The sequence below is a fragment of the Macaca mulatta genome, chromosome 17, assembly GCF_049350105.2.
Source record: "Macaca mulatta isolate MMU2019108-1 chromosome 17, T2T-MMU8v2.0, whole genome shotgun sequence".
Taxonomy (NCBI): Eukaryota; Metazoa; Chordata; class Mammalia; order Primates; family Cercopithecidae; genus Macaca; species Macaca mulatta.
In genome coordinates, this window is record NC_133422.1 from 84,781,812 (window position 1) to 84,796,147 (window position 14,336).

Consider the following 14,336-nt stretch of genomic DNA (forward strand, 5'->3'; position numbering starts at 1 on the left):
TTTTTTTTTTTTTTTTTTTTGAGGTGGAGTCTCGCTCTGTCGCCCAGGCTGGAGTGCAGTGGCCGGATCTCAGCTCACTGCAAGCTCCGCCTCCCGGGTTTACGCCATTCTCCTGCCTCAGCCTCCCGAGTAGCTGGGACTACAGGCGCCCACCACCTCGCCCGGCTAGTTTTTTTAGTAGAGACGGGGTTTCACCATGTTAGCCAGGATGGTCTCGATCTCCTGACCTTGTGATCCGCCCGTCTCGGCCTCCCAAAGTGCTGGGATTACAGGCTTGAGCCACCGCGCCCGGCTATTTTGAGATTTTAAACTGAGAGCAGGTTTTTACTACTTATATCACTATTATTTTCACAATATATTTGTGTGATCCTGAAGTAGAGTGACATCTTCTTTGGAACAATCGCTTCATAAATTTGATCAATTTGAAAGTCCAAACATGTGGCATGTGTTAGGATTGCCTTCTTTTGTAGTAATCCAAATAATATTTTCTTGTAAACACCTACCACATTTTGCTTATCTATTCATTCATAGTCAGATGTTTGGATTGCTTCTACCTTTGACAATTACACATAATTCTGCTTTGAAGATTGTTGTACAAGTATCTCTTCAAGTACCTGCTTTCAATAATTTTGGTTATACACCCCAAAGAATTACTAGATCATATTGTATTTTTAACTTTTTGAGGAACTAACATAGATATTTCAGCATTTCACATTCCCAGCAACTGTGCATAATGGGTTACAATTTCTTCACATCCTCACCAATACTTGTTATTTTCTGTTTTGCTTTCATTTTTTCGGTAGCCACCCTCATAGATAAGTTGATATCTCATTGTGGTTGTCATTTGAATTGTCCTAATGATTGGGGGTATCAGCCAGCTTTTCATACACTTATTGACTGTTTTAATATTTCTTATGATAAAACATCTATGCAAGTCCTTTGCTCATTTTCCAGTTAGTTTCTTTGTGTGTTTTTGTTGTTGTTGTTGCTGCAGGTTTTTTTTTTTAATATTCTAGATAATAACCTCTTATTAGATACATAATTTGCAAATATTCCCTCTCATTTTGTGGGTGGTCTTTCACTCTATTAATTGAGTCCCTAATACACAAAAGTTATTTTGAAGTAATCCAGTTTATCAATTTTAGTAGGTTTTATCTCAATGAATTTTTTATTTTACTTAAGTTGTCAATTTTTTGGCATATAAGTTTCTTATATTCCTTAATTACCCTTTATTGTTGGTATAATAAATTTCCATTTGTCTTTTTTTCTGTATTAGTCTGACTAGAGGTTGATCAACTTTACTGATATTCTCAAACAACGTTTTTATTTTGTTGGTTTTTCTATGTTAATTTTCTGTTTTTCTATTTCATTAATTACTTGTTTGATCTCTGCTATTTTCCTATTTCTTCTTGTGTCTTTTTAAATTCTTAAAGGAGAAGCTGAGTTCATTGAGTTTAAAAAATTTTGTTTTCTAATGTTTAGTGTTATAAATATCTCCCTAAATACTGCTTTACAGTATTAGTATTATAGATTTTGGTATGTTGCATTTCAGTTTTATTTGTTCAGAATATATACTTTCTAACTTTATTTTTTATTTCTTTTGATGTATGTTCTGTTTAGAAGCATTTTGTTCAATTTCTATAGATTAGGGAATTTTCCTGATATCTTTCTGTTGTTTTTTTTCTAATTAAATCCCACTGTGATCAGATAATGTACTATGTAGACTTTTATCTATTTAAATATGTTAAGACTTTTATAATGGGCCACGGATATATTACAGGGAGAGGGTATTGACATATCTGATTGTGACTGTGGATTCTTTTATTTCTTCATATGACTATCAGTTTGTTTCATATATTTGAAGCTATGTTTTAAGTGAATAAATATTTTGGATTTGTAGATCCTCTTGCCAAATTGACCTCCTTTATAAGTGGATGTTGATTTGTTACCCAATCTGGTAATAATCAGGATATCTTCCAATAATGTCCTCTAATCAGGATGTTTCCAACATTTAAATTTAATGTCATTATTGATCTATTAAAGAATATCTATAGCCTTACTAGTTGATTTTTTTGTGATTTTACTGGTTGGCCCATGTTTTTTTCTTACTTTTTCCTCATTTTCCGCTTGTATTCTATTATTTAAATTTTTATGATTCCATTTTACCTACATTATTGGCTTATTATTTGAAAACTTTTTATATCTTTTATTTATTGCCCTAGAGTTTACAAAAGGCATCTTGCTTTTATTACGATCTACCTATCAATTGTATTACACCATTTCACGTACAGCATAAAATACCAAGTATTTATTTCTAAAAATTTGTTTTATTGGAAATAGTTGACATATAAAACTTAGTTTTTAGTAGTTACAATGAAACAAAATTTAGAATAGGAAAAATATCTTCTGAAACTATATTGTTATGCTTAAAATTTCCAACAACAGCAAAGACTTAAAATTCTAACGCTCATTTGTCAAAAGCTACTTACAGTCTATTTGTCAAAGAAGCATCAGTTTCTATGGGAATGAAATGAAGTACTCCCAGCAATGGGTTGCAGAAGTGTGTTAAATTTCAATGACTAAAACTCAGCACTCCTCTAATAACATAACTAAACACTCACTGCTAAATTCAGCAATGGTTTTTCAAACACATTCTTAGAGTGACTATAATTCTCTGAATAGTGGCTAACTGAAAATGAGTATTTATAGAACAGTTTTTGAAATTATTAGAGTGTAAAGTGTGCATCTTTAACCCTGTACAAAATCACCATGTTATAGAATTCGCAACTTGGTTGTTCATTTAAATAAAATACTTTCAATATACCATTACTATTCAGAAATGAATAGAAAGCAATTGAATTCTCCATGGGAACTTGGATATACAAGGTCTGTTATTTGTCATCACAGTATTGGCTTGCAAGTTTAAGAGCCAAATTCTCTTATTTACCAAAATACATACTTATGATCTCCTGATGTGATCAAATTATCATTGAAGTAGTAAATCACTTCCTAGGTTCAACTCCACTTGACAATGTATCAATGTCTGAGGCATAGGGTATTTTTTCCCCAGAAATATTTTCTTTACCAACAGGATGTGATTTTAGTGTATGTTTTGTTTAATTTTCAATGAAAAATATTTTTAAAAATCTCTACATATTCTTGGTGGGGCGCGGTGACTGACGCCTGTAATCCCAGCACTTTGGGAGGCTAAGGCAGGTAGATCACAAGGTCAAGAGATCGAGACCATCCTGGCCAACATGGTGAAACCTAGTCTGTACTCAAAATACAAAAATTAGCTAGGCGTGTGTCACATGCCTATAGTCCCAGCTACTCGGGAGACTGAGGCAGGAAAATTGTTTGAACCCGGGACGCAGAAGTTGTAATGAGCCGAGGTCGCACAACTGCACTCCAGCTTGGTAACGGAGCAAGACTCGGTCTCAAAAAAAAAAAAAAAAAAAAAAAAAAAAAAAAAAAAAAAAAATCTCTACATACTCTAAATGATAGGCTTCATTCAGACAGACAAAGTAAATAATTTTTGTTATTCAAGTTATAGTCATAGCAATTTATGTCAAGAAATTTAGCTGAATAATCTGGTTATTTAACAAAGTTTTCTTTTTTGTTTTGGTTGAACACATTTTGAGGAAAAACATAAAAGTAAGTATGAAAACAAATAAAAACACAACTTCCAATATATTTCTTCAGAGAGAGTCAACACGTATAAATTAACTTGCTGCCTCCCCATTCTGAGTGCTGTTGTCCTCTGTTAATTTTTACTCAACCATTTTGGCTCAGTTACACTGCCTCTGAATTCAGGGCTCAGTTCTGACCACCAAATACTAGAAGACGCAATGAAGAAGCTGGTGGATATTCAAGTGATGCAAAGAATAAGAAATGCTTAAACGAATGCAAATTATAAGATTTTTTTTAAATGAGTTCTTATAATCCCTGCCTTTCATTTGAAGTGCTTAGTTTACTAACATTTAATGAAAATATTTATATGATTGAATTTTGGTCTGCCTTTTTTTTTTTTTTTTTTTTTCTGACTGCTGTTTTTATTTTATGTTCCTTTCTGTCCCACTTCTGGCTATTTTAAATTATTTGGACACTCCTAAAATTATTTTTTATTTTATTTTATTTTTTTAGATAGAGCCTCGCTTTCTCACGCAGGCTGGAGTGCAGTGGCGTGATCTCAGCTCACTGCAACCTTCGGCTCTTAGGTTCAAGCGATTCTCCTGCCTCAGCCTCCGGAGTAGCTGGGACTATAGAAGCATGCAACTACGCCTGGCTAATTTTTTGTATTTTTTTTTTAGCAGAGACGGGGTTTCACCGTGTTAGCCAGAAAGGTCTCGATCACCTGACCTCGAAATCCACCCGCCTCGGCCTCGCAAAATGCCGGGATTACAGGCGTGAGGCAGGCACTGCGCCCGGCCCTAAAATTTAATTTTTTAACTTTTCTGTTGACCTTTCAGCTCAATCTCTTTGCATTATATCTTTTCGGGATTTGCTTAGGGATTAATATTTATAGTGTACCTTTTTATGTAATATGTTTACTGATAACCTTCAATGATGTAAATTCATTTATCCACCATATCAATCTTTATACTATAGGTGTCATATGTATTGCTACCACATATATCTTACTCCCACAAAAAAAGGGTTAAAATGTTTACTTTAAACAGTCGTGTAAATTTTAAATGAAGATTAAAAATATTATTGTATATATAAAACTGTATTTACTATTTCTGATGCTCCTCATTTTCTTATTTTAATGGCCAGATTTTCACTCCTGTGTATTTCCCTTCAGCTTGAAAAACTTCACTTAGCATTTCCTGTATCACATATCTAGTGACAGCAAATTTTATTATTTTTTTCTTTATCTGAAAGTGTTTCTATTTTAAATTCACTTTTGAAGGAGATTTAAATGAATACAGAATTACCAGTTGAAAGTCTTCATTTTTATTTTTTTCTTCTGTCTCTTAAAGCTGTTGTCCCTCTCTCTGTGGTCACCATAGTTTCTACATTTGTGGTAATTAAAATCACTGATTCTTTTCAAGATTTTTCGTATTATTTTTGGTTTTTAGAAGTTTAAATATGATGTGCCTAGGATGATTCTCTTTGAATTCCTCTCATTTGGGGATTTTCTTGTATCTGTAACTTTATGTCTTTTGCCAGAGTTGGAAAATGTTGGCCATAATTTTATTTTTCTCTTCTCCCTTTGTGACTCAAATCATGTAAATATTAGAACTTGGTGAAATTCTCTTAAAAGTGTGTACGCCACTTTTTGCATGTTAACATGGTTTCAGTGCCCTACGATATCAGACTGGCAGTGAAATGCATGGATATATTGTAAGTTCTGCCTACATTTTTGAAGGACTGACAAAAAGGTTTTCACAGCAGCTGCGCATTTGCATTTTGCATTTCCACTAGCAGTAGTATAAAGGTTGCGGTTTCTCCACATCTTTGCCTCCAGTCGATTTTTTATATTTTTTGTTGGTTGCTCAGTTGGTTAGATTTGGTTTGGTTATACTCATGTTGGTAGGCATAAAGTGGTGTTTTATTGCAGTTTTGTTTGCATTTCTGTAATGACCATTGATGTTGAGTATCTTTTCCTGTGTCTATTGGCCGTATGTGTATTTTCTTTGCAGAAATATTTGTTAAATTATTTTATTTTTTTAAATGATTTTATTATTTTAGTACACCCACTGGCTAACACGGTGAAACCCCGTCTCTACTAAAAAATACAAAAAACTAGCTGGGCGAGGTGGCGGGTGCCTGTAGTCCCAGCTACTTGGGAGGCTGAGGCAGGAGAATGGCGTGAACCTGGGAGACGGAGCTTGCAGTGAGCTGAGATCCGGCCACTGCACTCCAGCCTGGGTGACAGAGCAAGACTCCATCTCAAAAAAAAGAAAAGAAAAGAAATATATTTTAGATACTAAAAACTTATTAGATACACAATTTAAAAATATTTCCTCTCATTCTATAAGTTGGTGGTCATTTTTACTTTTTTGATAGGGTCCTCTGAATAACGTAAGTTTTTGTTTTGTTTTCTAATTGTGATGACATCCAATTTATTTTTAAATTCTTTTTATCTTTGTTCTTTTGGTGACGTATTTAGGAAGCCATTACCTAATTCAAGATCACAAAATTTTACACCTATGTTTTCTTCTAAGAGTTTTATGTATAAATCTTTCATCCATTTGAGCTAATGTTTGTGTATAGCATGTGATAGTGATCCACATTTTTATTTTCCATGCAGATGTCCAGTTGTCCCAGCACCATTTGTGGAAAAGACTATTCTTCCCTTATTGAATAATCATACGTCCCTGATGTGTTTACTTCTGAACTTTCAATTATAATCCATTGATTTCTATGTTTATCCTTATGCCAATCCCACACTGCTTTAATTACTGCAGCTTTGCAGTAAGTTTGGAAATCGGACATCGGAGTCCTACAATTTTGTTTCTATTTTAAAAACTGTTTTGGCTCTTCAGGTCCCTTATTTTTATATGCATTTCAGGAGCAGCTTGTAGGCCAAAAAGCCTGTTGCAATTTTGATTTGGGACAGCATTGAATCTGTAGGTCAATTCAGTGACTTGCTATCGTACAACATCATATCTTCCAATCGATGAATAAGACATGACTTTTCATTTGTTGGTCTTATTTAATCTCTCACAATGTTTTATATCTTACACTTCCTTGTTGACTATATAATTACACATTTGTTTATGTTGTTATAGGTGAAATTGTTCTTTTATAGATTGTTCATTATCATTGTACAGAAATTAAACTGATTTTCATATTGAGCTTGTATCTGTTACTTTGCTGAACTTCTTTATTAAGACGTATAGATTTCCATGTACATGTATTATTAAGGTATTCTATCAATAAAGTTATATATGAATTGTGAATTGAGATAATTTTACTTCTTTGATTCCAATTGGAATACCTTTTATGTCTTTTTCTTGTCTTATCTGGCTAGAACTTCTAGTATAATGTGGAATAGAATTGGCAAGGGTGGACACTCTTGTCTTATTCCTGGTTAGTGGGGAAAGCTTTTTTCAATATTATATATAATGTTAACTGTGGGATTTTGGAGATCCAAGAAAGTTTCCTTCCATTTCTACTTTGATGAATGTTTTATCATGTTGAAGTGTGTATTTTGTCAATTCTTAAAAATCAATTGAAATAACTATTTTCCTTTATTTTAGTAATATCAGATATTACCTTGATTGATTTCATATTTTGTGCCTACGTTGCATTATTGGGGTAAATTCCATTTGATCACAGTGTATAATCCTTTAATATGCTGCTGGATTTTGTTTGCTAGTATTTTGTTGAAGATACTTGTATCTATATTTATAGGGTATGCTGGTGTGTAGTTTTTATTTCTTGTGATGTCTTTGTCTGGCTTTGATGGCAGGGTAATATTGCCCTCATAAAATAATTTGGAAAGTATTTTCTCATTTTATTTTATAGAATAGTTTGAGAAGTAATGATGTTAATTTCTTTTAAAGCCTTGATTAAAACAGAGAAGGCATTTCTCCTTCAGCTTTTCTTTGTTGAAGCCCTCACTCTTCCATACCAGTAGCAGATTCTCTTACTGCTTTTAATTAGTAATTTTTAAAATAGGCAGATGCTACTTATAATAGCCCTATGGTTATTTAACATGGGGGAACTATGTATTTATATATATACAAACACACACACACAGAGTGAGAAATATAAACTATTTTCTATGAATATTCACACATGGGTAGGCAACTACATGGTAGTATGCTCTATACCAAGTTACAATTTGAAAACATGAAGAATCTCTTTGGCATAAAATTGGAGCACAGGCTTTTATTATTATTATTATTATTATTGAGACAGAGTTTTGCTCTTGTTGCCCAGGCTGGAGTGCAATGGCATGACCTTGACTGACTGCAACCTCCCCCTCCAGGGTTCAAGCGATTCTCCTGCCTAAGCCTCCCAAATAGCTGGGATGACAGATATGTGCCACCACGCCCAGCCAATTTTGTATTTTTAGTAGAGACGGGGTTTCTCCATGTTGATCAGGCTGGTCTCGAACTCCTGCCCTCAGGTGATCTGCCTGCCTCAGCCTCCCAAAGTGCTGGGATTACAGGAGTGAGCTACCGTGCCTGGCCGAGCATAGACTTTTTAATGAAGGAACTAAATTATTTAAAGTGTGTAAGAACTTCTGAACACACTTGACACAAATAATACTTATGAATAAGTGTCTCTAGAGGATGAAAAGAGAAAAATTAACTCATTTGTTGAAGAACCTGAAATTCTATGTATAAAAAAATGGGGAATTGTGTATCTATACATATAAATATATGTACACATGTATATACATATCTACACACATATAGCTCCAACAAAATTTAGTAATATATTTTAATATATGTATTCATTAATAATTATGGAAGAAAAATTTTATAAATGAATTATACTTTAAAAATATTTTTGAGTATTCTAATTATAAACCTCTCCAGATATCTGTGGAAAACAAATTTAAGAGAACAGCCGTTTTACTATTTAGTCACGATATCTGAATTAAATATGAACTGTCAGTTCTTTAATTGAAAGCATTTTTGTTTTTCATTTTCAACTTTTACTATCATATTAAATCTAAATTAAACACTTATTGGAGGCACTCAATTTTAAATGTTACCCTTTTATTTACTTTGACAGTCAAATGCCAAATGGATTTGCTATTCTAATTATATACTTAGTAAGATTTCTGCACAGAAGTCTAAAGCACTTGTTCTTCTATTAAGTTTTGCTTTGTTTTCTTCAGCTTCTTCAATTTCTCACTTCTATTTATTTTGTCACTTAATTTCTTATTTACTCACAGTTCGATTATGAAAGCTGGATGATTTTTCTAGTGACTTTCCTTAAATTGTTGCCTAATATTACTACTAATAGCAGCAATAAATGAACTTATAATTTGAAAATCAGATCTGGAAAAAAATTCATTTTTTACTTATTTATAGAAAAAATTTGCTATAGAATACTTATTTTTATTTATGTTTATAGACTCCTCTAAGCATAACTTATTTAAAATAAGACATATATAAAAACAATTTTCTGTATTTGTAACTATCAAAATAACTTTTTCAAAACATTACAAATAGTTGAAAACAATATTAAACTGTAGCAAATATTTTTAGTGTTAGATTTGATTACAGACTTTTATGAAATTATATTTTCTCTATACAGTCTGATTATTTTTGAAGTATCCTATGCACATGTAGAAAATACTACATCTTTATATATGAAACCATGACAGAGACCATGACTTTAAGCTTAGGAAGTTTGCAGTTGAATAATTTATTACCTAATTTACTGGTTTCTTTGTAAATATAGCTTTTGAAATGCATATATATGTATGTATTTAAACACGTATAAACATATATTTTAAAATAGGCAAAGTGACTAATAGATTTTCTATTTTAAATACTATGCATTTTAGAGTTTTCATTTTTAAAATAATAAACTTAATAAAAATTAAAGTGGCACTATTAATAACAATACTATATTAAGATAGGCACATGAGCAGCATGCTCGTGAAATGGTAGAACCCATGGGTGACCAGTGGCATTAGATAAAGTTGAAGAATTTTAAGATTTAAAGACCTTCATTTACACAAACTCCCTACAAGACCCTAGGAGAGGTATTAAGAATGGTTTCATAAAATGAATTGTTCCCTACCTTCACCTCCCATAAATTCACTGAAGCCCTGACCATCAATGTGACTCTATTTGGAGACAGAGCCTATGAGAAAGTAACTAAGGTTAAATGAGGTCATGAGGTTGGACACTGATCTAATAATGTCATTATAAGAAGAGACAGCAGAGAGCTCTCTCTCCCCACGCACCCACACTGAGGAAAGGGCAACATGAGGACATAGTGAGATGCAGCCATCTGCAAACCAGGAAAGAGGCCTTCACCAGAAACAGAGTTTGTTAGCACCTCTGTCAGTGGAATTCCAGCTTCCAGAACTTTGAGAAAATTAATTTTTTGAAGTCAACCAGTCTGTGATATTTTGTTATGGAATGCTGAGCTGACTAATATATATGGTGCTATGTTTACATAACAATTTCTACGTTTTAAAATATTTTATTTGCATTTGCTTCAACCAACTTTATTACACCTCTTATTTGTTTTCCATCCCACTTTTCCTACTGTCGATGTTGCTACAGTGCTTCCAGACAATTTTAGGATCTGGTTCAGAAGAAGCTGAGCTGAGATAGTCTGGATTTTGTGGAAAAAAATATTTTTCTGTATCACAGACACACAGAAAGTCAAATTTTACTCTCTGTTTAATCTAGGAGTGCTTGCAGAAGTCATTCTACTGCCCACAATCCCTAGTCCGTCACTATAGTGCAAAAGAAGTAGGTCTAGAAGAAGTATCACAACATCAACATGATACAAAAAACTGCCTAGCGTCAGTTATGAGGAGTTGATTAAATAGAAGAAACAAGATTCCACATGTTTGGAGTCAGAAGATAGTCTGTGAAAAATTATACTAATCATCAGGAATATAAAATAATATGCAAAAGATTGATTCTTATTGATGTCTAATCAAAAAGGAAGAAATGTTCTGTCAGGCATATACACTATAATGCATCATATGCCAGATAAGAAAAAAAAATAGGTATTTTTCTTTGTGGGGGCATTACATAAAGTAGAATTTATCAGAAACCTCGTATTTATAGGGCACAAGTTTGTATCATTAAAACAAATATTGAGTATGTCTGCGTGTGAGATCACACATTTTATATATTACAACTTATTATTGTGTTGTGTCAGCTCATTAGCCAAAGATTTGTTTCTTGTTTGTTTGACACAAAATACTGACATTAACAAAGATAATAGACAATTCATAATACAAATAACATTATAAGAGCATCAGTGACAAACTGGCTAATTGGTAGCATCAATTCAGCTAGTATATAAAATGTCACCCCAAATGAAAATTTTCAATGACTTGTAGTTTTGTATTCTAAGTGGAAGAAACCTGGTAATAGTTTTCCCAAATTTAACAATAATTCTGAATATTTGATAATAATTTCAGTATTAAGCTGTGAACCTGAATCAAACACTTTCTAAACTTGCTTCCTTTTAATAATAATAATAGTAATAAATGTAACAAATTTTTACAAGCATGCCAGAGGAAAGAGAAAACTAGTTTTCTGTAATTTATATAGGAAACTATATTATGAAATCATTGTCCTATGAAGTAGTCATGAAATATGCCACCAATATTTTAGAAAAATGTATTCTACAGCTGTGTTGAGCTGTTAATTAATAAAAATGTTTTGTTATTTTTTGGAACTACATGAAATTTGTGGTATTTGTAATTGGTGGTGATTTACTTTCTCATGCAAAACTTTTATTCTTATGTAAGCTAGTAACATTAATTTTGAATTATTTTTCTAAGAGGACTCCACAAATTGCATATGTTTCAGAAACCACAAACTCTAGATCGTCCCTTGCCTATATCTCTGCAAAGTATCTATGCTAATAATTACCGTTTGTTAAGAACCATAGAGAATATTATTTCTTCAATTGTACAATTGAGTGGACTGAGTGGTAACCACATTTACACAAATAAGAATTTAATTGAATAATTGAATAGTCAATTAAATAGACCTCATATCTGTCTAACTCAAAAGTTTGAGCTGTATTTCTGTTAAATCCTGCTACATCTGATACACACGAATAGTTGGATTCTTTTCTACTGTTTGAGTCTCCGTTTTCAACTGTGTCCTTTTCTCAATTTGTGTATCCTCTTACTCTCATTGTCCTGCCCAGCCTCCATCCCACAGTTTGCCTTTTCTATTTAGTTAATATATTATTATTTATATTTATTTAATATCTGGTTTTGTCTCACTTACTTCAATCTGAGCCATTTCATCTCCCTGATCATTAAATCTTGAATATACATTTCTCTAAGTATGGAAAAAGGTGATTACTTTCATAGACACATTTTAAAAAATTTTAGTAGTTCTATTGGGATAAAATTGATGTACAAAAACTGTACTTATTTAATGTGTACAAAACTGATGAGTTTGGACATATGCAAACAACTGTGACAACATCACCACGATCAAGGAAGCAGGCATATCTGACACCTCCCAAAGTATTCTTGTTTCTTTTTGTTTCCTTGTGTCTTTTTGTTTTGTTTCTATGGTAAGAACACGACATGAAATCTATGCTCTTAGCAAATTTTGAAATACGCAGTACCATCTTGGTTAACTGTAGGCACTATTTTGTACAACAGATATTGAGATCATACTCAGGTGTATAATTGTAACTTTATACAGGTTGAATAACATCTCACCATTTCTCCCACCACCCAGCCCCTGAAAAACCAACATTCTATTTTTGGCTTCTATAATTTTAACTATTTTATATGTTTTCTGTAAGTGGCATTTTTCTTCTGTGACTGACTGAGTTCACTTAGCATAATATCATCCAGGTCCCACTATGTTGCTACTAATGGAAGGATAGATTTCGTTCTTCTTTAAGGATGAATTATGTTCTATGATGTGTAGATACCACAGTTTCTTTATCCATTTTTATTCATTGGCCCATGGACACATGGACTGTTTTCATATCTTGGCTATTGTGAATAATGCTGCAGTAAACATTGGCATGAAGATATCCCTTTGAGATCCTGATTCCTATTCCCTTGCATATTTACCCAGGAGAAAGATGGCAGGATCATACCATAGTTTCATTTTCAATTTTTCTGGGAACATCCATACTGTGTTCCATAGCTGCCAAACCATCTTACATTCCCACCAACAGTGTACAAGGATTCCAATTTCTTCACATTCTCACCAGTTCTGATATTTTCTATTTTATAATAACCATCCTAGCATATGTAAGGTGATACTTCATTGTATTGTAGTTTTCAACTATATTTGCCCGATAATTAATGATGTTGAGCATTTTTTTTGGTATATGTTTTGGCCATTGGCATGTCTTCTTTTAAGAAATATCCATTCATGTGCTTTTCCCATGTTTAATCAGGTTGTTTGTTTTGCTTAGTTGTAGAGGTTCGTTATATAGTTTGAAAACTAACTTCCTTATCAGATATTTGGCTTGAAATATTTTCTCCTATTCCATAGGTTGCCTTTTCATTCTGTTGATGGTTTACTTTACTGTATAGAATCTTTTTAGTTTGATGTAGTCTCACTTGCTATTTTCCTTTTGTTGCCTGAGCATATTGGTGGATATTGGTGTCATATCCAAGAAACAATTGCCAAGACCAATGTCATAAAGCTCTTCCTCCATTATTCTTTGTGGGAGTTTCACAGTTGCAGGTCTTAAGTTTAAGTCTTTATTCCATTTTGTGTTGAATTTTGTGTATGGGGTGAGATAAGGGTCTGAACTTATTCTTTTGCATGTAGATATCTAGTTTGCCAAACACCATTTGATGAAGACAGTGTCATTTCCCCATTGTGTGTTCCTGGCACCTTTGTCTAAGAGCAGCTGACATTACGTGCATGAATTTATTTCTGGACCCTCCATTTTGTCCCATTGGTTTTATGTCTGTCTTTTGTGTGTATGTCAGTGCCATACTGTTTCATTACTGTAGCTTTGTAATATATTTTGAGGTCAGGATGTGATATGTTTCCATCTTTGTTCTTTTTTTTCAAGATTATTAAATGGAAATAGTTGTCATTATCCTGATATTTTCATATAAGGAACAGTTGATGAAGTTATACATCTTGGCAAATTCAATTACATTGAAAAATTCTACATAGTCATTAAGGATCACAGCACACTTTGGAAAGTAAGTTTGTTTGACTCTAATTACCAGACCTTTAACCAGAGTGATACCCTACTTTCCAGTTACTTTTAGATTTTGTTTACAAAACAAAACTGTGTTTGAAGGAGACTAGTAAATATGAGCTCATCTGCTCATCCAATGATGCTGCCCAATGTAAATATGAATATTTCATGATGTAACTCCACTCTTTCTGATTATAATTTAAGGAAGGTCAAAATCAAAGTTCAGAAACAGTATAATTCACACAAATGTAAAATGGAAAAAAAAAGTAATCCTACTGGAAATTGTGATACATTAGAGACAATAATATATAATTACAATCAGAGGAATAGTATGAGCTTATTCAAATTCAGTGTAAAGGAATTTAAGCTTGGTCTTTTCCTCATGACATTTTTAATTTTCTGGAACCATCTTATATGTAAATGAGTTTCTATTATGATAGCTTTCATATGCATTGATGTTTCTATTTGTGCAGTGAAACATTGAACTCAAGATAGAAATAACATGTATCTCCCTGTAATAATGA

At 32.7% G+C, this 14,336-nt stretch overlaps 1 long non-coding RNA gene across 1 annotated transcript in view; it reads left to right on the top strand.

Annotated features, from left to right (window-relative positions):
• LOC144336166 (uncharacterized) overlaps positions 1–6,684 on the top strand; it is a 67,424-nt gene extending 60,740 nt beyond the window's left edge. Inside the window, exon 8 of the long non-coding RNA XR_013407687.1 lies at positions 6,257–6,684. This is a non-coding gene — a long non-coding RNA (uncharacterized LOC144336166). The remainder of the gene's footprint in view (positions 1–6,256) is intronic.
• Positions 6,685–14,336: the final 7,652 nt, after the last annotated feature.